The following is a 25,655-nucleotide window of genomic DNA, read 5'->3' on the forward strand; positions in this document are numbered from 1 at the left end:
ATGAATCCACAAATCTCCTGAGTCTACGTATTGATCATATAATTGCATTAGTTTCTAGACAAATGACTATGAAAACATTTCTATTCTCCTGGGTATGTGTCATTTTCCATAGGAAATCAAACTGCTCGGGATATTTAAGGGGTTTTTAGTTATACACAAGCTGATGTAGAATTAAAATTCTGATTTCTTCATAAAATGAGTTCTCACATTGCTTTAAATACAGCAACACTTGCCAAATTTCAATAAGATTGCTGAAACTGGCCCAGCACAGTGTATGAGAATTTGACAGTTTGACAGGGAACGCATGTGAACAAGGGAAAAGATTTTACTTCCATAAACTAAATTAAAAGTTACGGTATGTTCAGAAGCAGAATATGAAGCTCCGGGAACCCAACGCAAATTCTAAAGCAGGGATCCAACTTACTATATGGGATTTATTATGTCTACTTATCTGACAGAAGAACTTTGGTCCACCTTTTGCAACAGGGCACCACAGGTGCAACTGCTACTTCTGCGCCCCTATAGTTATGCCCCTGGCAGTGGCAAATCCAGAGCCTGGTCTCAGGAGGGGCACTTCCAGATTGCTTTGTAGTGGCGGAGAGGAAAATAATGTGGTGCTTATAGAACAGACTATTTTATTAAACCTATCGTACAGCTCTAACCTTATTTAAAAGGAGAGGTGGACAATATATAGTGTATGAGGCAGTGGAGAGGTGAGGTGGACAGTATATAGTGTATGAGGCAGTGGAGAGGTGAAGTGGACAGTATATACTGTATGAAGCAGTGGAGAGGTGAGGTTGACAGTATATACTGCATGAGGCAGTGGAGAGGTGAGGTGGACAGTATATAGTGTATGAGGCAGTGGAGAGGTGAAGTGGACAGTATATACTGTATGAAGCAGTGGAGAGGTGAGGTGGACAGTATATACTGCATGAGGCAGTGGAGAGGTGAGGTGGACAGTATATACTGCATGAGGCAGTGGAGAGGTGAGGTAGACAGTATATACTGCATGAGGCAGTGGAGAGGTGAAGTGGACAGTATATACTGTATGAAGCAGTGGAGAGGTGAGGTGGACAGTATATAGTGCATGAGGCAGTGGAGAGGTGAGGTGGACAGTATATAGTGTATGAGGCAGTGGAGAGGTGAGGTGGACAGTATATAGTGTATGAGGCAGTGGAGAAGTGAGGTGGACAGTATATAGTGTATGAGGCAGTGGAGAGGTGGACAGTATATAGTGCATGAGGCAGTGGAGAGGTGAGGTGGACAGTATATACTGCATGAGGCAGTGGAGAGGTGAGGTGGACAGTATATACTGCATGAGGCAGTGGAGAGGTGAGGTAGACAGTATATACTGCATGAGGCAGTGGAGAGGTGAGGTGGACAGTATATACTGTATGAGGCAGTGGAGAGGTGAGTTGGACAGTATATACTGTATAAGGCAGTGGAGAGGTGAGGTGGACAGTATATACTGTATGAGGCAGTGGAGAGGTGAGGAGGACAGTATATACTGTATGAGGCAGTGGAGAGGTAAGGTGGACAGTATATAGTGTATGAGGCAGTGGAGAGATGAAGTGGACAGTATATACTTTATGAGGCAGTGGAGAGGTGAGGTAGACAGTATATACTGCATGAGGCAGTGGAGAGGTGAGGTGGACAGTATATACTGTATGAGGCAGTGGAGAGGTGAGTTGGACAGTATATACTGTATAAGGCAGTGGAGAGGTGAGGTGGACAGTATATACTGTATGAGGCAGTGGAGAGGTGAGGTGGACAGTATATACTGTATGAGGCAGTGGAGAGGTGAGGAGGACAGTATATACTGTATGAGGCAGTGGAGAGGTAAGGTGGACAGTATATAGTGTATGAGGCAGTGGAGAGATGAAGTGGACAGTATATACTTTATGAGGCAGTGGAGAGGTGAGGTAGACAGTATATACTGCATGAGGCAGTGGAGAGGTGAGGTGGACAGTATATACTGTATGAGGCAGTGGAGAGGTGAGTTGGACAGTATATACTGTATAAGGCAGTGGAGAGGTGAGGTGGACAGTATATACTGTATGAGGCAGTGGAGAGGTGAGGTGGACAGTATATACTGTATGAGGCAGGGCCAGTCTGATCACACTCTGCACTGAGGAGAGAGATGGCAGCACTCCCCCTGCACCGAAGAGACAACATAGGACCCACACACTTTACCGCAGAGTAGAGATTTAGATGCTTCCTATCTGTGCCATCGTCCATCCTCTCGCAGGTCTGACCAGGGAGGCCCTCTGCGCTCACGTTACACTGCCATGGCTACTGGGGAGGGGTGAGGTGGCAGGAGCAGTACCAGCTCCATGATTCTAGAGTCGCTGATGAGGAGCTTTCTTCACACGCCTAGTGAAGAAACTACTCACCAGCAGCAGCATCTAGACCTGGAGCAGAACCTGAACCAGGAGGTGGTGGCATACTTGGAGTGCACCCTGCCATTCGTCATTGAAGATCCGCTGGACTACTGGGCAGCCAAACTGTATTTGTGGCCACAACTGGCCGAGTTTGCCCTGGAAAAGCTGTCCTGCCCAGCCAGTAGTGTGGCATCAGAGCAGATGTTTAGTGTGGCAGCGGCTGTAGTTACTCCAAGAAGAACTCGCCTGTCCATCTAAAAAATTGAAAGACTGACCTTTGTCAAGATGAATCAGGCGTGGATCAGCCAGGATTTCCACCTACCAAGTCCTGATGCATCAGACTAGATCCTCCATGGTGCCACACCAACAATTTGACAAAAAAGACCGGTTTCTTTTGGCTACCTGCCTCTGCTACTATTCTGATGCTGCCACCTGCCTGATGCCACACATCTGATGCCAAGTGCTCCTTCTTTCACCCACCATCTTCAGCTGGTACTGGTATTGCCACCCACTTCCACACTCTGTCAACGGGTCACTCTGTTGTCTTCTGATACTGCTGCCACCTCCACACTATGTCAACTTGCCACTCTGTGGTCTCCACATGCTGCTGCCACTTCCACTATGTCACCTTGCCACTCTGTGGTTTTCTCATGCTCCAGACACCTCCACACTATGTCACCTTGCCACTCTGTGGCTCCCTGATGCTGCTGCCACCTCGACACTGTCATTGTGCCACTCTGTGGCCTCCTCCTGATGCTGCCGCCACCTCCACACTGTCCGTGTGCCACTATATTGCCTCCTCCTGATGATGCTGCTGCTGCCGCCACCTCCACACTGTGTCATTGTGCCACTCTGTGGCCTCCTGATGCTGCTTCCAACTCCACACTATGTCACCATGCCACTCTGTGGTCTCCTGATGCTGCTGCCAACTCCACACTCTCATTGTGCAACTCTGTGGCCTCCTCCTGATTTTGCCGCAACCTCCAGACTTTGTCATTGGCCACTCTGTGGCCTCCTCAGGCTGCTTCCACCTCACAACTATGTCATAGGGCCATACTGTGGACTTATCATTGTCACGGTGCGGTTGACCGTGATGTATGTTGCCATGCAGGCTGGCTGCATACCTTTTGCGTACTGGCTTCAAGTGATTCCGTGCAGGCTGGTTGCTTTTGGCTGCGTGCCGGCTGCAGTAAACCTGCCCGTATACCCCTTTTACTGTATCTGTAGTTCTGTATCTGTGTATTATGGTTGCCATGGGCAACGCCCAGTTCTGTATCCATGTATCCTGGTTGCCAAGGGCAACATCCAGTTCTGTATGGGTTTATGCTGGTTGCCAGGGGCACGTCCGGTTCTGTTCCTGTTTGTCTTGGCTGTCTGAGCTCCGGTGCTGATGGGGTTAACTTCCCCTGTTTGGTGTGCCTGGGTGTGTCTTCCCAGGTGCTTCGTTACCCAGCTATATAGTCCTGTGAGCTGTGGTTCTGGGGGTCAGTTCTGTTCAGTCTTTGTCAGTCTGTCCTGTGTCCTATCTGTGGCTGCTAGGTTCCACCTCGCTTCTGTTTCAGGGGATTTTCAGTTACCCTTCGGCGTGGTGTCATCTGGTTTTGCATTGTTAGTCTCTGTTCATCTGTACCTGGTATGTTCTGGTGTGTTTGATATGTCCTGTTCTGTTCCTGCTCTGTATGATATTTATTTGTTCCTGTTCTGTTCCATGTTTTCGCCTAGCAGAGCATATCTGCATAACTGAGTCCGTTATCTGTTCTGCCCTGTATGTTTGTTTCATGTGTCCTCCGGAAGGGGGCTCCTGGTTTCCCCGGAGGGGGAATCGCTAACCTGTGTGTTCCTCTGGTTCTGTTTGTCTGTTCCACTGGAGGTTCCACCAGCCTGTTCCTGGCAGGTAGGGGCCAAGTGTACCGGGCCCTTCCTGAAGATGCGACCAGTGAGCTCTCGGCCCAGTCATCCCCGCCATCCGAGGCTCTGTGAAGTACGGGGCTCACTGGTTCCGCCCTCCGGGTTTTGCTGTGGTCGGCCAGTGCACTTGGTTCTGTGGTATTGTTACCACTTCTGTTTACCTGCTTTTCTGTCATGTCTGTTCTGTTTGCCTGTGACCTGCTCATAGTACATCCCAAAGGTCTGCCTTTGACCCCGGGCACGTGACACTCATGCTGTTCCCACCCCACTTCATGACTGGGTCACTATTTTGCCTTTCGGCCTGGCTGACATCATCATTTATTTGACCCTTTTTCTGATCTGTCAGAAGGAAGGAAAAATGAGACGCACAACGGATCCTGTCTGTGTAGCAGCTGTAAGGGCTGTATGGTCCACTCAGGATACACTCCTGTTTTTTTGTTTTTTTTTGCATTAGCAATACTGATAGATTACTGACCAAATGCTGACCGAGTGAAGGCGGATGCTGAACAGACAGGATCCGTTTTTTTGTGGGTTATTGTTCTGAATGATCAGAGAAAGGGCAAAATAATCAGTGACGTCAACACAAACTTACTACTTACACCCTCTCCACTCTGTCAGGGGGCTCTACTTGTTGAAGCGTTTAATAGAACAGGTTCTGTAGACATCTATGTGGAATCAGCTGACGACGGTGTAAAAGCAGTGCGCTTCTTCTTGGCGCTAACATCGACCTGTAGGGCTGAGTTCATACTTAAGTTATTTGGTCAGTTTTGGTCCCTTGACTGCTCAAATAAGTGAGGTGTGCAGGGATTCTAAGAGCGATACCTGTCATCTGAATGTCATACGGACTCACAGTATTATTTCACTACCAGGGCAGACTCCCTATGTGTGTTACTGCAAGCAGGAGTGTATCTATCACAAGGCAAACACAAGGCATTTGCCTAGGGCGGCACTTGCTAATGGGGTGGCAAAATGCCTTGTTTGCTTAGTGATAGTTACACAATATGCTAAATATTTTTTTTGCCCCTTGTCCGATCCGATCCTTCACTATGCGAGCGGCATCGCCGGCGCCGCATAGTGAAGGAGTTGAAAGACTTACTTCCTCCTCCTCCTGACTTCCTCCCGACCTCCCCTGCCTTTTGCGTCCGTGCGTTACCGTCGTGACGTTACACGGAGGTGGAGTCACGGGCCGGCAACGCTAGGGTGAGCCTTATCTCCTCCAAGTGCAGAACAGATCTTGCACACGGTCGCCGTGAACACTGAGGCCAGGCCCCGCCACCAATGCACTGATCCCTGAGCCTGCTGTCTTCAAAAACTGTAAGTACTTAAATTACAGTAATTCACCAAAAATCAATTACTTAGTTGTTTTATGGGGTAAGGGGGTTGGGACCCGTTAGGTGGTTAGAGGGGGGAGAAGGGGTGGGTCAAATTGATATTAGGGGGGTGCCCGAGTTTAGTCTCGCCTAGGGCAGCACAAAACCAAGATACACCATTGACTGCAAGGCACAGTGTTCTACACCACTATAAAAGCTCTCTGCAGCCAGGAAATAGCAGTTTATTAACGAAATTCACTGCAAATAAATTTGTATCGAACCAAATTTTTTTTAAAAAAATTGCGAACCGGCCGAATAATTTTTTTATTTTTATTCTTTCATCTCTAGTCCAGTTGAAGACAACTCCATTGGAGTTCACATAAGACTCAGGTCTACAAAACTTAATAATTATCATATTTTAGGGTGGACCCAAAACACTATTATCAGTCTGCATCTTTAGGGTGAAAAATAGTAGAAGACACAACTGAAGTTTTACTGTTAAAGGACAATATAGGTGGTGGGGAAGCAGCAAATTGCTAAGCAATTAAACAAAAAAGCCAGTGGTATGGGATTTCTGATCTACAAAGCGATGGTATCTGAAGTAGCGATCAACCCAAGTATACTGCTTGCAGTGGGGATCAAGAGACGTAAGACCTCCCATACACACAAGTGTATCCCAACTCTCTCCAGATGATGTCGGGAGAGAGAAGGACCGGGAGAAAATAATTTTTTCGCCCAATACTTTTCTCCCAGGATATAAGGCCCACCAAACATATCTGGCAGCAGCACATGCTCCTTGATCCCCATCGATAACACAGAGATGCTCAGTTAAACCAAACTTGTAAGTGTATGGGGAATCAGGCTAACGGACATTCTTCCCACAGCTGTTGAATGTGTATTATTGGCTTTACACCGACATCATATCCAATCTGCAATGCATGCAAAAACAGGAAATTTCCTCCACGGCAGACAGTTATTTATAAAGATATTTATTATCACTCATTGAATAGTGACTGGATGGCACATAACTGCTTATGCTGCACAGAGAGATCAAAAACAGTCATAGTAAATGATTTAAAATGGCTGCCAGTAACCTGTCCTAGAATTTGAGCAGGACTGGATAGCTCCACTTGCAGAGATGCCTAGGGCCTCACTACATACTACACTGCTCTCCAATAGACAGTAATGTGTCACAACCAGACATCTGAGAAGCTCTGACAGATGCCTTTAAGAACCTCCTCCTTGAGCTTCTTTGTTTTGGTTTCTAGTTCCTCATCTCGTTAGCCTCTCTCAGCTGTCTTGTAGTTGGACTGATTGCATCCCTTTAAATTCCTCCCCATAATGCATTAGTGTGCGGTTTATACAACTTCCTGGAGTGTGTGTGCATGCTGATCCATTTCCCAGTCTGCTACAAGCTAAGTGTTGTACATTCATTTGTGATTTTATGTTTGCTGGATCCCAGGTGACCCTGACTCCCTCCGTGTCTAGAGTAGGGAGCCGGTGGTCGTGTCCCCTCACTATTGTAGGGTGTTCAGGTGTTATATAGTCGAGGTTCGTGGATATGCGATCATCCACCATTGGGGTGTTTGCATAGGCTGAGCAGAGTCAGGGAGAGTGCCAGGTCTTATGCAGGAGGTCTCCCTTTTGTTCCTTAGTTTTGGATCCAGTGAGTCATATATTCATTTTTGCATTGTCTTGTTTCCTGTACACCTTCCGTGACATTATAAACGGCCAAAACCGTCTCAAGCATGGATCCGGTTTCACTTTTGACTGAACGCTTCCAGGGTCTTTCATTGGAGGTAGCTGATCTCCGTAAGACTCTTTCTCAGTTTCTAGTGACCGGTTCAGCTTACGCTCATGGAGTTTGCTCTGAGCCTAAGATCTCGCTCCCGGATACGTTCTCCGGGGGTAGTGAGAATTTTGTGCATTTCAGAGAGGCTTGCAAACTCCATTTTCGCCTTCTTCCCCATTCCTCTGGTGATGAGGAACAGAGAGTGGGGATCATTATATCGCTGCTCAGGGGTAACGCTCAGTCGTGGGCCTTTTCGCTGCCGGAGGGGGCTGAATTCTTTTTAGCCCTGGGTCAGATATATAATGATCCGGATCGTGTTGCTTTGGCTGAGTCTAGACTACGTCTGTTATGCCAGGGTAAACAATCCGCAGAGATATACTGCTCAGAATTTCGGAGATGGGCAGCTGATACTGGTTGGAATGATGCTGCACTCCGAAGTCAATTTTGCCATGGTCTTTCAGAGGGATTGAAAGATGCATTTGCCTTTCATGAGAGGCCTATCTCCTTGGACGCTGCTATGTCTCAGGCCGTTCGTATTGACAGGCGTCTTAGAGAGAGAGGAGAGATCTCTCCTTCCTGTCATACTCAGTCCCAGGACAGTGCAGCGGTCTCATTCTGTGTGCAGGGGTCTCAGTCGCTGTCAGCCCCTTCTGAGCAGGAACCCATGCAGCTGGGGTTGATTGCCTCTGACAATAGAAGATTCAGCCCGCATGGGAAGGTTTGTTTTTGTTGTGGAGGTATAAATCATTTGGCAAATGTTTGTCCCTCTAGGAGATTCAGGCAGTTTTCTGGGAATAATAAAGAAATAAAAAGGAAAAAATATTTTAAAAATGTTCCATCTGTTACTATTGGCTGGGTTGAGGTGGAAATTGAAGGTTTTCCATTTGCTTGTAGTTCCCGTTTTGTCCTGCCTGCCAGGGTGGCGCTAAAGAGCAAGAACATTTTTTGTGAGATTTTTGTAGATAGTGGAGCAGCTGTCAATCTCATTGATAATCATTTTGTGATAACTCATGGTTTCCAGGTATGTACTTTGGGAAAGGATATTCCTGTTTTTGCTATTGATTCCGCTCCACTTTATCAGAAATCATTAAAGGGCATAGTTCACAATATTTGTTTAATTGTGAGTGATGCTCATGTTGAGGATGTGTCATGTTTCGTCCTTAGCGGATTACCTACTCCTCTTGTGTTGGGGCTATCCTGGCTCACTAAACATAACCCCACCATTGATTGGCAAGCGAGGCAAATAAATGGTTGGAGTGACTTTTGCTGAGAGAATTGCCTGAGGTTTCTACTAAGACTGTACCACCTTTTCTCTCTGAATTTTCGGATGTCTTCTCTGAGAGTGGAGTTCAGGATTTGCCCCCGCACAGGGAGTACGATTGCCCTATTAATCTCATCCCAGGCGCCAAGCTGCCTAAATCTCGTTTATACAATCTTTCCCAACCTGAAAGGGGCGCTATGCGTGCTTATATCTCTGAGAGTCTGAGAAAAGGACACATACGACCCTCGAAGTCACCTGTTGCCGCTGGTTTTTTCTTTGTTAAGAAAAAAGATGGTTCTTTAAGACCTTGTCTGGATTTCAGGGAGCTGAACAGTATCACCATTCGTGACCCTTATCCGTTTCCTCTGATCCCGGACCTGTTTAACCAGATTGTTGGGGCTAAAGTATTTTCCAAATTAGATCTAAGAGGGGCATACAACCTGGTCAGGGTCAGAGAAGGAGATGAATCGAAGATGGCCTTCAATACCCCTGAGGGCCATTTTGAGAATTTGGTTATGCCTTTTGGTTTGATGAATGCTCCAGCCGTTTTTCAGCATTTTGTGAACAGCATTTTTTATCATTTAATGGGAAAATTTGTATTAGTGTATTTGGATGACATTTTGATTTTTTCTCCTGATTTCAAAACTCATAAGGATCACTTACGTCAGGTCTTGCTCATCCTGCGGGAGAATAAATTATACGCGAAACTGGAAAAATGTGTGTTTGCGGTTCCAGAAATTCAATTTCTGGGGTTTCTTCTCTCCGCTTCTGGTTTTCGCATGGACCCCGAGAAGGTCTGCGCTGTGCTTGAGTGGGAGCTTCCTGAGAATCAGAAGGCGCTGATGCATTTTTTGGGCTTTGCTAATTATTACAGAAAGTTTATTTTGAATTATTCCTCTATTGTTAAGCCACTCACTGATATGACCAGAAAGGGGGTAGATTTTTCTTCCTGGTCGGTAGAGGCGCGTAAGGCCTTTTCTAATATCAAGGAGAGTTTTGCTTCCGCTCCCATCTTGGTACAACCTGATATTTCCCTACCCTTCATAGTTGAGGTTGATGCTTCTGAGGTGGGTGTGGGTGCGGTCTTGTCTCAGGGTTCCTCTCCTGCCAAATGGCGACCGTGTGCCTTTTTCTCGAAGAAACTCTCCTCCGCTGAGAGAAATTACAATGTGGGAGATAGGGAATTGTTGGCCATCAAGTTAGCTTTTGAGGAATGGCGCCATTGGCTAGAGGGAGCCAGACACCCTATTACCGTGTTTACTGACCATAAAAATCTGGCCTACTTGGAGTCAGCCAAGCGTCTGAACCCGAGACAGGCCAGATGGTCTTTGTTCTTTTCAAGGTTTAATTTTGTTGTCACGTTCCGCCCTGGGGTTAAGAATGTGAAGTCAGATGCCCTGTCACGTTGTTTTCCTGGAGGTGGGAATTTTGAAGACCCGGGTCCCATTTTGGCTGAAGGTGTGGTAGTCTCTGCTCTTTTTCCTGAATTGGAGGCAGAAGTGCAGGCAGCCCAGTCAGAGGCTCCTGATCTTTGTCCTCCCGGGAGGTTGTTTGTGCCTCTCGCTTTAAGACAAAAGATTTTTAAGGAACACCACGATAAGGTCCTTGCTGGGCACCCGGGGGCAAGAGCCACAGTGGATCTCATCGCTCGGAGATTCTGGTGGCCTGCGCTTCGTAAGTCGGTTGAGTGTTTTGTGGCAGCCTGCGAGACTTGCACTCGTGCCAAAGTCCCTCATTCACGGCCATCAGGTCCTCTCCTTCCCTTACCCATTCCTTCCCGTCCTTGGACACATCTGTCCATGGACTTCATTACGGACCTGCCTCGTTCCTTGGGGAAAACTTTGATTCTGGTGGTGGTGGACCGTTTTAGCAAAATGGTGCATTTTATCCCTTTTCCTGGTTTGCCCAATGCTAAGACGCTGGCGCAGGCATTTATTGATCACATTGTCAAATTGCATGGTATTCCTTCAGACATAGTCTCTGATAGGGGCACGCAGTTTGTTTCCAGATTCTGGAAGGCTTTCTGTTCTCGCTTGGGGGTTCGGTTGTCATTCTCTTCTGCTTTCCACCCGCAGTCGAATGGTCAGACAGAACGCGTCAATCAGAATCTGGAGACATATCTGCGCTGTTTTTTGGCGGAGAATCAGGAGGATTGGTGTTCTTTTTTGTCCCTTGCCGAGTTTGCTTTAAATAACCGTCGTCAGGTGTCATCTGATAAGTCACCATTTTTTGGTGCATATGGGTTTCATCCGCAGTTTGGGACATTCTCGGGAGAGGGGTCTTCTGGTTTACCTGATGAGGACAGATTCTCCTCATCTTTGTCATCGATTTGGCAAAAGATTCAGGATAATCTAAAGAGCATGAGTGAGAGATATAAGCGTGTGGCAGATAAGAGACGTGTGCCTGGTCCGGACCTGAATGTTGGTGATCTGGTGTGGTTGTCTACCAAGAATATCAAATTGAAGGTTCCCTCCTGGAAGTTGGGTCCTAAGTTTATTGGGCCTTACAAAATCCTGTCTGTCATCAATCCTGCTGCCTACCGTCTTGATCTTCCTCAGACTTGGAAGATCCATAATGTTTTTCATAAGTCCATATTAAAACCTTATGCTCAACCCATTGTACCCTCGCCTTTGCCTCCTCCTCCGAGTATAGTTGATGGTAATCTTGAATTTCAGGTCTCTAGGATTGTGGATTCTCGTGTTGTCCGCGGTTCTCTCCAGTACTTCGTTCATTGGGAGGGTTATGGTCCTGAGGAGAGGATGTGGGTCCCAGTGATGGACATTAAGGCCACTCGTCTCATCAGGGCTTTCAATAGGTCCCATCCTGAGAAGGTGGGCTCTTAGTGTCCGGAGTCCACTCGTATAGGGAGGGGTACTGTCACAGCCAGACATCTAAGAAGCTCTGACAGATGCCTTTAAGAACCTCCTCCTTGAGCTTCTTTGTTTTGGTTTCTAGTTCCTCATCTCGTTAGCCTCTCTCAGCTGTCTTGTAGTTGAACTGATTGCATCCCTTTAAATTCCTTCCCATAATGCATTAGTGTGCGGTTTATACAACTTCCTGGAGTGTGTGTGCATGCTGATCTATTTCCCAGTCTGCTACAAGATAAGTGTTGTACATTCATTTGTGATTTTATGTTTGCTGGATCCCAGGTGACCCTGACTCCCTCCGTGTCTAGAGTAGGGAGCCGGTGGTCGTGTCCCCTCACTATTGTAGGGTGTTCAGGTGTTATATAGTCGAGGTTCGTGGATATGCGATCATCCACCATTGGGGTGTTTGCATAGGCTGAGCAGAGTCAGGGAGAGTGCCAGGTCTTATGCAGGGGTCTCCCTTTTGTTCCTTAGTTTTGGATCCAGTGAGTCATATATTCATTTTTGCATTGTCTTGTTTCCTGTACACCTTCCGTGACATAATGATGCAGTCGTGGCCATGATATGCCATCATGGCTGAGCAGCCTAACAGAAACACTCACCAATATGTAGTGTATGCAAGTGCCAGAGTGTAGTGTGTAGTTAGGCCTCGCCCCCTCGCCCCCTCGCCCCCTCGCCCCTCTAGTACAACTCCAAAATACCCAATTCTCCTTGATTCTGATGTATAGGACTGGCTAGCACTATATGGGCACCCAATATTTTACTGGAAATAACCGGAGTATAGCACAATTAAAGGAATTTTCTGGTACAGAAATATCATTTTCAAACACTCCATTAGGGCATACTGCGGAGAGTGGCAATAAAAGTGCTTCTCTCTCTCTCTTTCTGTCTCATACAGTCTTGGGCAAGGCATGTCCATGCATCATGTGGAGAGCCTATTGATTTCAACAGAAATTATGCAATACTTAATTTTACCTAGGGTGGTACTATAGACAAATAGAGTCCTTGCTATCAGTCTTTGCAGCCAGACTATGTATAATGAGCATATTTCAGTCTTTCCTAAAAGGGATTCTAAAACGTGGACACCCTCTTTAAAGAATCACTGTACTTTCACACAATTTAATTTCATTTAATAGAGAATGGTGTAACTTTTTTAATCATTTCATTTAAAATATCTGCCTGCATCCACCTGAAAAAAATAAACGCTGTAAAGTCATGGCCACTATGGGTCTCACTTCCATCTAAGTCTCACTTCCACCTAAGTTGACTCGGAAGATGGCTGAGAGGAAGTTGCTGTGTGTCACAGCTAGCTGAGCTCTTGAGCCTGATAAAAGAACTGCTTCTACACTGCTTTTGAATATTATGGGAGTGTGTGTCTGTAAATGTGATTTATCATTCTTAATCTGTTCTGCGAGCTCTGGAGCTGAAAACATAATGGGAAGTAAGGGAAAGGATGTCATAGCAATACAGTGCTGGCAGAGGGGAGACCGCCCCTGCTTCTGAGTGAAATGCATCCAGCAGTGCAGCTGAAAAACAGTCCTGAAAAAGACATTAGAAAGCCCAAACATTACTGCTCCTTCACAATTATGATTGTACAAAAAAGCACAGCCATTATGCAAACTTTTTGAAAACTCAGGTACGCTTTAAGCATTCCTTTAACAATGAGCACAACATTGAGATACATTTCATGTATATAAACATTTTATGGAGACTACTGCATCCGTTCTCTCTGCAAAACCAAATTAGTGATATCTTGGCCATGAGAAGATGTTGTTTCATGCTGGGCTGGCTGTAGGCATGGACCTCTCAAGCATTATGTCATATCTATCCCTGAAAGTGTAGGTATTATATTAATAGCCTTAGTTCACAAGATATCAGGAAGGATTTTATTATCTAGGATACTTACAGTTGGCAGGTATTCATGAGACTGGGGGTAATATCCAGTACTAGAACCTGCCAATGAACAAGAGTGGTGCTGTTTATGAATAATAATTAGCCTTTTTTTTATATATCAAACAACACCTGTAAGTATTTAATATGCATCTACAATGGCGCTTGTTTGTACCAAAAAAATAACGAAATGCTAAATAGGTACTGTGCCAACTTCATGATTTAAACTTGTTTGTATAACATAAATTCACCATCTTACATTTTGTATCGTGGTATATACTAGGACATATTTTTCCCATTTCCTATAAGATTTTTTTTCTTGCAAAAATTATATAAAATCCTGGTCAGAAGTACTGTAGATTAACTCTCTTTCCAAAGAAATAAAAAGAAAGCTTTGTCTCTGGTGCCACCATCTGGATGGTAGCTATCACTGACAGATACATCAATGTTTGACTATTTAAACAGGCCCTAAGACATAACTAAGGATTATAGCCAAGCCAGTACCTCATCTGCTGAGAGCTGTTTCTAGGTGATTGCCCCTCATAAGTACAGAATAGAGAGAACTGGCGTAAAGGGGTTGTCCAGGTTCAGAGCCCCTCTGATATGAGCATCCGAGCATTTCATTCTCCAATGCTCTCCCATGCCCTGTGCTGAATCACACAGGACAAGTACTTTTTCATTAGATCCGGTGATGTACCGGATCTCTGCTAGGTGGAGGCTTCTGCCTAGCAGAGAGCCTGGTGACGTCACCAACACTGTTGGGCAGGCTTTAGTGCTGTCTTAATAAAACAGCCTAGGACAGTGCTATAGATCACCCATTAGTGCCAATGATGTCACCGGGAACACTGTGAGATACAGCGCAGGGCAAGGGAGAGCATTTTATTTCATATCAGAGGGGCTACCTGGATGAAAAAGGGAATATGTCCGGGTTCAGCTTTGAACCCGGAAAACCCATTCAATTGGGCGAGAGACCTTTAGTGAGCATCAAGGGGGTAGAATTTGGTGTGGATAAAACCTAAGTTGGGTCTTAAGGCCTGTGTGAATGAGTGAAGACTGACTTAAAGGAAAACTGCTTTCCAATAGGTGGTGTCAGAGGCACAGCTTTTTTCCTTAAAGAGAGCTAATTTGCATACCTTTTCCCTGAGGCTCATTACGCCCACACCAAGGCTGAAATTTTTTAAAAACACAGCAATGATATAGTGCTATAATGTAATCTGCAGAAACATATAATTAGTTGCATATGGCAAACTGTGATGACAAGTTCATTCCCTTTAAAAATGAGAAAAATCTGCATAACCATGGATAATTCCTCTCTAGCCCTTTAAAATGCAGGGAGAATGCCTGAGACTTGTCACCAATTAGAGGCGAGCAGTTAAGCCGCATACAAGTGGCTGAACATTTATTTACTCACTATGGTAATTAGACCTTTCTAGGAGGTTAATTTGCCATTCTGTTTACCTCCATGCATTGATTAGGCTATCTATCATACTTACCACAATATAATGAATGCTCCACCTTATAAAGTTAGCGATGTTTAATACTGTATGCCTACGTTAAGCTGTGAGCTTCTTTTCTTATTTTTCTTCTAATAGAAATCTATTCAGAACCTTAGCTTGTACATTTTATAGAATTTTTGGGAAAATATATCTATCTAGCATTAAACCAGGCACCCCCTGCTCTGAAGAGGGGAGGATGTCTGGTTCATAGGAAAAGGTCAAAAATTGATAGAAACACAACCGAAATGGTTTGGGAGCAGCATGGGGAGGATGTCTGGATGCATCTTGGACTCCCAGGTCGCTGCTGGGAACAATGTTGTCCGAGTAGTACGCCAATTTTACAGACTGACATTAATACGCACAAAATCAAAGATGAAATTGATTTTAAAGTATAACTGTCATATTATATTTTTTATTTTTTGCTAAAGTGTAGGGCAAGTGATGGGTAACAATTTTGCAATAGACTTTATTTAGCCAAAACGTTTATTTTTGGTAGAAAACTGGGGCTGAAATGGCCCTTAGCAGCACTCTTCAAAAGAGCGTTGCTAAGGGCCTTCCGTCTCCGATTAGAAAAGACAGGCTGTGCAGCCAGACGCTATGCTTCTGCCTCCCGTGCTTCCCTGGGAGAAAGAAGACTGGGCACAGGAGTCTTAGGAGTTAAAATTACATTTATATTCCCCCTTTCTATGCAATCTAATGCTCCGTTACATTCACTGACCTGCGATCCCTGTGATAATAATTCATAAAGCAGCCACCGGCTCACTGCGCACATTGCTTCTACTTCCGGCGGCTGCTTCATGAATTATTATCACAGGGATCGCAGGTCAGTGAATGTAACAGAGCATTAGATTGCATAGAAAGGGGGAATATAAATGTAATTTTAACTCCTAAGACTCCTGTGCCCAGCCTTCTGTCTCCCAGGAAAGCACGAGTCAGTAGCACAGCGTCTGCACAGCCTGTCTTTTCTAATCGGAGTTAGATGGCCCTTAGCAACGCTCTTTTGAAGAGTGCTGCTAAGGGCCATTTCAGCCCCAGTTTTCTACCAAAAATAAACATTTTGGCTAAATAAAGTCTATTGAAAAATTGAAAATAAACACGACAGTTATCCTTTAAAGGAAAAATTGCTAGGAAACATTTTTCCTGTATATTTACTTGTATATAAAGTGCAAGTGCTGCCAAAATTTACAAGGAAGAGGCACTCCGATACAACCTGTATATCACATAAAGGAAGGCTTCATTCACATTGTGGTACAATTGTTCAGGTGGTGGGACTCCTACACTCATAAAGCCTATGCACAAGTGAAAGGGCTGCCAAAAATTACAATTCACCCTTTATTACACATAAAGGAGGGCATCATACACACCCTTGAAAAATTATGAATGATGGCCTGCTGGTGACCCTCAAAAACATTAGGAGCAAGGGCCTGCTGCTGATCTGACCATCGAAAAAAATATGGTTGAGGGTCTACTGGTGAGCTGACTCTATAAAACATTATAGGCGAGGGCCTGCTGCTGAGCTGACCATCAAAAAAATTATGTTTGAGGGTCTGCTGCTGAGCTGACTCTCTAAAACATTAGGGGTGAGTGCCTGCTGCTGATCTGACCATGGAAAAATTATGGGCAAGGACCTGCTGCTAAGCTAACCATCTAAAACATTATTAGTGAGGGCCTGCTGTCGAGCTAACCATCTAAAACATTATGGGCGAGGGCCTGCTGCTGAGCTGACCATCTAAAACATTAGGGGCGAGGGCCTGCTTGTGACCCTCTAAAACATTATGGGCGAGGGCCTGCTCTTGACCCTATAAAACATTATGAGCGAAGGCCTGCTGGTGACCCTCAAAAACATTATGGGCAAGGGCCTGCTGCTGATTTGACCATCTAAAACATTAGGGGCGAGGGCCTTCTGGTTACCCTCTAAAACATTAAGAACAAGGGCCTGCTGGTGACCCTCTAAAACATTATGGGCGAGGGCCTGCTGGTGACCCTTAAAAACATTTTAGGCGAGGGCCTGCTGGTGACCCTCTAAAACAGCAGTTCTCAACCTAGGGGTCGCGACCCCTTTGGGGGTCGATCGGCCCTTTCCGGGGGGGGTCGCCTGAGGCTTCCTATTGTGGGTCGCCCGCACAACGGCAGCGGCCCCTTATCCTCGCGCACAGGAAGTGATGTCCTATCCCTGCCTGTGCTTGAAGGAGCCTGACGTCTGGACGGGTAAGTCGGGCCGCCTGTCTGCTGAGGTCCAAGTTTTTTCGTTAATGACACCGCCGCTGAGCACCACTGCCACCAATGATTTAATTGAGCCTGGCTAATTTTGTTTTAATTATTTGGCTGAGCAAGGCTTAATTTATTTGGGGGGACATGAAGCACCGCTGATTTATTTATTTGGGGGACCCTGAGCACTTCTGATTTATTTATTTGGGGGGGACTTGAAGCACCACTGATTTATTTATTGGAGAGTGTTGTCCTGCCTCTGTTGGAACTGCTGTGTGTTCCCCTCTTCGGTTGGCCAAAGAACTACATACTGTGCAGCCAGCATTGTCAGCTGGAAATTTTTGGAGCAATTTTTCCACAAGGACCCTCTGGTATTGCACCATTTTGCTCGTCCTCTCAACCACAGGAAACAAGTTCTCTTTGTAGCAGGGGTCGAGAAGAGTGAACAACCAGTAATCGGTGTTGGCCAAAATGCGTACAACATGAGGGTCACGGGAAAGGCAGCCTAACATAAAGTCAGCCATGTGTGCCAGAGTCCAAACAGACAAAACTTTGCTGTCCTCATCAGGAGGATGACTCAATCTCCTCATCCTCTTCCTCCTCTTCTACCCATCCATGCTAAACATATGGAATAAAACTTTCATGGGTACTACCCTCTGTAGCGGAGGCAACCGTCTCCTGCTCCTCCTCATTATCATCCAATTTGTGCTGACAAGACAAACTGAGGGTGGTCTGGCTATACTGTCTTCTCCCATTTCCATCTCTTCCACATGCAAAGCATCCGTCTTAATTGTGAGCAGCGAGCGTTTCAGTAGACACAGAAGTGGAATGGTTATACTGATAATAGCGTTATCACCGCTCACCATCTGTGCTGATTCCTCAGTTGTGTAAAACCTAACAGGAGTCAGACATCAATGCCCACTCTTCGCTTGTGAAGAGCAGAAGCTGACTGGAAAGGAAACGACCATGTTGCAGCTGGTATTCCACTGCTGCCCTCTGCTGCTTACAAAGCCTGGCTAACATGTGGAACGTGGTGTTCCAGCGCGTGCTCACATCGCACAACAGTCTGTGAGCTGGTAATTGCAAGCGCTGCTGCAGCGTTGCCAGACCGGCAGAAGCTGTCGATGACTTGTGGAAATGTGCACACTTGTGGCACACCTTCACCAGTAGCTCAGGCAAATTGGGGTAGGTTTGGAGAAACCGCTGAACCACTAGGATGAACACATGGGCTAGGCATGGTATGTGTAACCAAGTAACGGCCATTATCATACACAACCATGCCTGGTTCTAGGTTGAGTGGTGAGAGCCACAGCTCAATGTTCCCTTATGTCCTGCCACAGCTCTGAGGCGGTGTGCTGTTTGTCACCTAAGCAGATCAGTTTACGCTGGCCTGTTGCTGCTTCCCCACTGCAGTGCTACACTGTTTCCAGCTACTAACTGATGTCTGACTGGTGCTGCAAGATGATAATTCAGAGATGGAAGTGGAGGGCGAGGCGGAGGAGGAGAAGGGGGGGTTGCAGCCACTAATGTAGGTGGTGGCGGAAACCCTGATGGAAGTAGGGCCTGCAATCCTTGGCGTCGGTAGCACCTGTGCCATCCCAGGGTACGACTCGCTCCCGGCCTCCACAACATTCACCCACTGTGCCATCAGGGCAATGCAGCGTCCCTGGCCACAAGCATTTGTATATGTGTCAGTTGTTAAGTGGACCTTCCCAATAACTGCATTGGTCAGGGCACGGGTGATGTTACAGGTGTGAGACAGTGACAGGTCTCATGCAGGTTGGAGGTAAGGAAGGGGTGGATAGTGCGGTCCACACCCCTGTTCCACCACAGGTGAGAGAAGCTGGAGGTAATCAGCCTGGCATAAGGCACCTCCCAGAGTGTCAGAAAGGGGGGAGTGTGGTACCTGTGGACAGAGGCCTGGAGGCTCTGTCAGTGTGGTCCAAGCCAGGGGGGCTGAGTGACCACGATTCCCCAAGAGACACTGGACTGGAGGCAGTGGGCGTACTGTGCTCTGTACAGCCAGGAGGCTGTGGGACATTGGCTCCGAAAGCCGCACGTGTTCACAGGGTGTGAACAGGGTCTTAGGTGAGTCAGGGATCTATTTGTTTAGTTAGAGCCTGGACGGGCGAGTGTTTATTATTTTGTCATTTTGTTGTTGCTGGTGTTGCACAATAAATGCACTGTTTGGACATTATATCCGTGTCTGGTGAAGTAACCTGTGAGAATGACCCCCGAAGAAGAGCTAATCCCCCACACAGGACACATGCTGTTGTAAGGCTGGGAAAGCACGCTGTGAAAAATATTAGCGGCTGGGGACAGAGTTATGCGGGACAGCCGCCGCCATCAGACTGCGGAAAGCCTCAGTGTCCACAAGCCTAAATGGCAACATTTCCAGGGCCAGCAATTTGGAAAGGTGGGCATTTAGTGCTATGGTCTGTAGGTGGGTGGCTGGGTATTTGCGCTTTCGTTCAAAGGCCTGGGGTATAGACATCTGTATGCTGCACTAGGACACAGTGTATGTGCTAGCTGATGGTGCTTGCGAAGATCCAGGTGCATGGCGGGAGGCATCCGGGTCTAAGTCTTGGACAGGGGATTAGCCAGCACGTAACACAGGGGAGGCAGTGGTGTGACCCGCAGACACTGGTTGTGGACCCAGGAGTTCGGCCCATCTATTAGGGTGCTTTGATGCCATGTGGCGGATCATGCTGGTGGTGGTGAGGTTGCTAGTGTTCACGCCCCTGCTCATTTTGGTACGGCACAGGTTGCAAATGACAATTCTTTTATCGTCTGCACTTTCCTCACAAAAGCGCCAGACTGCAGAACACCTACCCCTTGGCAAGGGAGATTGTTGCAAGGTGGTACTCGGGGAAACGGTTGTGGGCCTGTTTGGTGTGGCCCGCCTTCTCCTTTTGCCACCCCACTGCCTCTTGCAGCCTGTTGTGGTGCTGCAGATACCTCCCCCTCTGTACTGCCTTCCTCGCTCAGCTTGCCACCTTCCCAGGTTGGGTCAGTGACTTCATCGTCCAGCACCTTCTCTTCCACTTCCTCACTCTGGTCATCCTCCTGACTTGTTGACCTAACAACAACCTCAGTTACTGACAACTGTGTCTCATCCTCATCATCAACCTCTTGAGACACTAATTGCAGTTGACTTATTGTCAATTGTTTCTCATCATCATTTACCTCGTGAAACACTAATTGCCGTTCCCCACCGTCATCTTCTTCTGACTGTGGATGCTCCAGAGTTTTAGAATCGGGGCACAGGATCTCCTCATGTCCCTCTTCAAGAGGGCTTGACGAGAGGCCCAAATTTAGGAATGGCGATGAAAACAGCTCCTCGGAATATCCGAGAGTGGGATCACTTGTTTTGCCAAGACTCTCCATGGTGGTTGGAAGGAGTATCAGGGTGAGGATTCTATTGACCAGACCCTTGGCTACTAAGACTGGACTTTGTGGAAGCCAGGGTGGTGCTTAACCGACTGGAAGCATTATCTGCTGCAATCCAACCGACCACCTGGTCGCACTGGTCTGACTTCGAGAGTCTTGTGCTGCCCTGCAAATTGGGACATGAAGCTAGTAGTGTTGAGTGAGCATGCTCGGCCGAATACCTGGTCGGCTCGAGCATCGCTATGCTCGGCACATGGCGGTATTCGGCCGAGTACTGCATATGGTCAGATCAGCAGGCCCTTGCTCTTAATGTTTTTGAGGGTCACCAGCATGCCATCAATATAATTTTTAAAGGGTTTGTATGATGCCCTCCTTATATCGGAGTGGCTCTTCCTTGTAATTTTTGGCAGCACTTGCACTTTATATACAAGTAAATCATCAGGAAATAATATTTTCTATAAATTTTTCCTCTAAAATCGATTTTCTTTCCTTGGTTTTGTGCGTATCATTGTCATTATGTAAAAGTGGCGTACTATTTAGACAACATAGTTCCCAACAGCGACCAGCGAGTCCAAGATGCATCCATACATCCTCCCTATGCTGTTACAGAACCATTTCGGTGGTGTTACCAACAATTTCTGCCATTTTCTTATGAACCAGGCAACCTCCCCTCTTCAGAGCAGGGGGTACCTGGTTTAATGCTCGGGTTCTCCCATTGACTTCCATTCTACTCGGGTGCTCGGTCGAGCACCCGAATATCACAATGTGCTCTGCCCGAGCACCCGAGCACTACGGTGCTCCAACACTAGAAGCTAGGTATCGTGGATGACTGTGTTTCTTGTGCTCTGGCAGCAGGCACAGTTTAACCGCGCCCAGGGCCACGGCCTCTGCGTGCACCATCAGCAGCACAGCCACTTCCCTTTCCCTTACTACTCGCCTTGCGCATATTAAATGGTATATATGCTTGCAAGTATGTCACTCGTACAGTAGCACAGGTTTTGTAAGTGTATGCGCAAATAAAGTACACAGAATGTCACAGATATTTTTAGGATGCGCACACGTTAAACAGGAGGTATAGAGCATTTAATGTCTCTGTCACCACCACCTAATAAAAAATTACATTGAAGGAATGTCACTGATATTTATGACTCCTGGGATGGAAGATTCTCTGGCTTACTGAGCCACTTAACCCCGTATACCCCAATAAAGACAGGACCACATGATTTGGTATAAAAAGTATTGTACATACCAATAGTAAAATACAAAACCAGGCCAATATTAACCAAAACATTATTCACACAACAATCTAACATTAATCCACCATCAAACCAACATGTAACTTTCTTTGAACTGAAGGTATCCTAGAAGGCAATCCAATTAACCAGATTTGCCCCTCGCGAACCTCATCACATGATCCAGGTTTAATCCAACTTTTACTCTCGGCCGCACTCTTTGACCCAAGGGCACCAACTCTTGGAATTAGACCCCTGCCAGGCTATTAGCCCAAACAGGATCCCCCAGCTTGCCATTCACCACAACGTCCTAGATGCACGCCGCAAGAGATATAGCCATGCACCTAGTCCCAGTTTTCCCTCCCAGGATCCCTCTTAACCTGCCACCAGACAAACATAGGTGTCCCCTCACCTATGCTTGTCCTTCCACACCTTAAAGGCTATTTCCAAGCCATCCTGCAACCCCAAGCTCCACATATCAATCGCAATGTCATTCAAATGAATCCATCACGCCTCAAAAACATAGCGGATGCCCCTTCCAACTCCTTATGCCTCACCACAAAACCACCTTGTCTCCTCACGAAACGGTCAACCTCTCGATTCACCTTAGCCCGTGCCCTGTTAACCTTGTCAATAGACCTCGCCAGTCTCCACACACGCCGAGCAACAATGTCCGACCAAACCACCAACAATCCTGTAAAATCTGTCCACAACCTCAACAAATCGAACTTGATGGCCCGAACGACATCCCGGGATTGACGGACGGCCAAGTCGTTCCCTCCAATGTGTAAAACCACTATATCCGGTGTACGATCCAACGACGCGTAATAACAAAATTCCAGAAGCACCCGCCCCCACAACAAATCCTGTATACCTATCCAACGAACCTGCAAATCACCGACTTCAAAACCCAACTGCCGACCATTTGCACGCACGTCCGCTCTGTAAGCCCCCAATACACGTACGAGGGACCAAAAATCCAGGCCAAACACAGAACGGGCCCAGGAAAGAAAACAGAAAAGAAAAACCAGTCAGCAACAAAACACGCCAACCATTTGTCATGGTCTTACCTTCTTGCTGTTCTCCTTCGTTTGACATGTGCTGGCGGCCATCTTGGTTTCTGGGTTTCTTGTAGCCTCCCACCCTGCGGCTTCTCCTTCCCACTGGGAGGAGCTGGATGCCTAGCTCATATATATAGGAGGTCTGTGGCTTCAGTTCCTTGCTTGGTCCTCCTGTGTTCACATGCTTCTAAGACTGCTGCTGCTTCTGGTTCCTGATCCTGGCTTCGTCTGACTACCCTGCTGGTTCCTGATCCAGGCTTCGTCTGACTACCCTGCTGGTTCCTGATCCAGGCTTCGTCTGACTACCCTTCTGGTTCCTGACCTCTGGCTTCGCAAGACCCTGCTTCGGTTTAGCCATCCGTTTGGACTTTTGCCTCACAGCTTGATTTTCAATAAAGCCTCCTTATTTCCACTTATCTCTTGTTGTACGTCTGGTTCATGGTTCCATGACATTAGGACCAAGCCATGAATTCTGACGGTACAGGGCCATCCTCGCTACCTACGCTGGTTCCCAGACTTGATCAGCAGGATCACCTGTTGGGTCGGTTCGCTGTGGCGTTGCAAACCCTGCTTGAACGCACGGCTCATTTAGCTTCCGTTGCCGATGGGTCGGTTGTCGCTCCTGGGCCCGCTCCTACTGCCGCTCCGGTTGTTGCGCCAGAGTCTACCCCGACACCTGTTGCTGCGCCTGCGGTGTTTCGGGGTATGACCGGTTCTGCCCCCCTTCCACAGCGCTTTGGGGGAGAGCCAACTCAGTGCCGAGGTTTCCTTAACCAGGTGGGCATTTATTTTGAGTTGCTGCCATATGCCTTTCCTACTGAGAGATCAAAGGTGGGCTTCTTGATCTCGCTGCTCTCGGACAAGGCCTTGGCCTGGGCCAGCCCTTTATGGGAGAACAACAATCCGGTGGTTGCCGAGTTTTCCGGTTTTGTTGCTTCTCTTCGGAAGGTATTCGATGTGCCGGCTCGTGCTGCCTCTGCTGCGAAGCTCCTTATGTCCATCAGACAGGGTTCACGATCCGTAGCTGAATACGCCATTGAGTTTCGTACCCTGGAAGCAGAGGTGGGCTGGAATAATGAGGCTCTGGTCGCTGCTTTCTCTCATGGTCTCTCGGATGCCTTGAAGGATGAGGTTGCAGCTAAGGACCTACCAGTGGAGCTCGAGTCTCTTATTTCTTTCCTGATTTTGATTGACACCAGACTCAGGGAGAGACCTTCCTTTAAGGAGAGCCTGCGGAGGTCTTCTAACAGATTGGCGCCTACGTTTGCTGTCCCACCCGTGCCTCCCTCTCCTCCCACGCCTCCTGGGGATGACTTGTCTGGGGGTGAACCCATGCAGCTGGGGTTTGCTCGCCTGTCCGAGGGGGAGAGGGCACTCCGGAGACGCGAGGGCCGATGCATGTACTGTGGTCTCGGTGGGCATTTTCGGTTGGCATGCCCGAACCGTCCGGGAAACGCTCGCACCTGAGATCCTGTCGGGGGCAGATCTTGGGTGGAGTCTCCTCATCCCCGGTTTCCCGTGTTGACAAACCACTGATTACTGTTGTCCTCTCCTGGGTCGGGGGCTCGGTGACGACCCAGGCGTTGGTGGACTCTGGTGCTGGTGGTTTGTTCATTGATAGTGTGTTCGCTGCCGCCAATTCCATTCCTCTGCAGCCTCGAGGTTCCCCACTGGCTCTTGAGGCGATAGACGGCAGACCCCTTCTGCCGCCACACGTGACTCATGAGACCCTTCCAGTGGGGATGGCCATTGGTGCCGTTCACAGAGAGTCGGTCTGTCTCCAGGTTATTTCGTCTCCACACTACTCGGTGGTCTTGGGGTACCCCTGGCTCCAGAAGCATAATCCGACTTTCGATTGGAGATCGGCCGAGATCCTCTCGTGGTCACCGCAGTGTGGGGTTAGTTGCATCCATGGGTCTGTCAAGTTGCTGTGTACTTCCTCAGACTCTCTGTTGCCTCCTGAATACGAGGAGTACCGGGATGTATTCGATAAGGTGCGTGTGGTTGCCCTACCTCCGCACCGCCCATACGATTGTGCCATAGAGTTACAATCTGGTGCCGTTCCTCCTCGTGGCAAAGTCTATCCACTGTCGGTAGCGGAGAATGAGGCCATGGAGGAGTACGTGAGGGAGGCGCTTTCACGCGGACACATTCGCAAATCCTCGTCCCCGGCAGGGGCTGGATTTTTCTTTGTGAAAAAGAAGGGCGGTGAGTTGAGGCCTTGCATCGATTACAGGGGTCTCAATCGCATCACGATCAAGAACGCTTACCCGATACCCTTGATTTCCGAGCTGTTCGATCGCCTCAAAGGGGCCACGGTCTTTACCAAACTCGACCTGAGGGCGGCATATAACCTGGTAAGGATCAAGGCGGGCGATGAGTGGAAGACCGCGTTTAACACCAGGACCGGTCATTATGAATCTTTGGTTATGCCCTTTGGGTTGTGCAATGCGCCCGCAGTCTTCCAGGAATTCATCAACAATGTTTTCCGTGACCTGTTGCAGCAGTGTGTGGTGGTCTATTTGGATGACATCTTGGTATATTCTGAATCCATGGAGGCCCACATTCTGGATGTCAGACGAGTGTTGCAACGGTTACGAGAGAACAAGCTGTTCGGTAAGCTTGAGAAATGCGAATTTCACCGATCCCAGGTAACCTTCTTAGGTTACATCATTTCCGCTGAGGGGTTCTCCATGGATCCTGAGAAGGTTTCGGCTGTCTTACAGTGGCCCCAGCCCAGTGGTCTTCGTGCCCTGCAGCGCTTTTTGGGCTTCGCCAATTATTATCGGAAGTTCATCAGGGACTTTTCCATGCTAGCCAAGCCTCTCACGGATCTGACCAGGAAGGGCAGTAATCCCC

The sequence above is a fragment of the Bufo gargarizans genome, chromosome 6 (assembly GCF_014858855.1).
Source record: "Bufo gargarizans isolate SCDJY-AF-19 chromosome 6, ASM1485885v1, whole genome shotgun sequence".
Taxonomy (NCBI): Eukaryota; Metazoa; Chordata; class Amphibia; order Anura; family Bufonidae; genus Bufo; species Bufo gargarizans.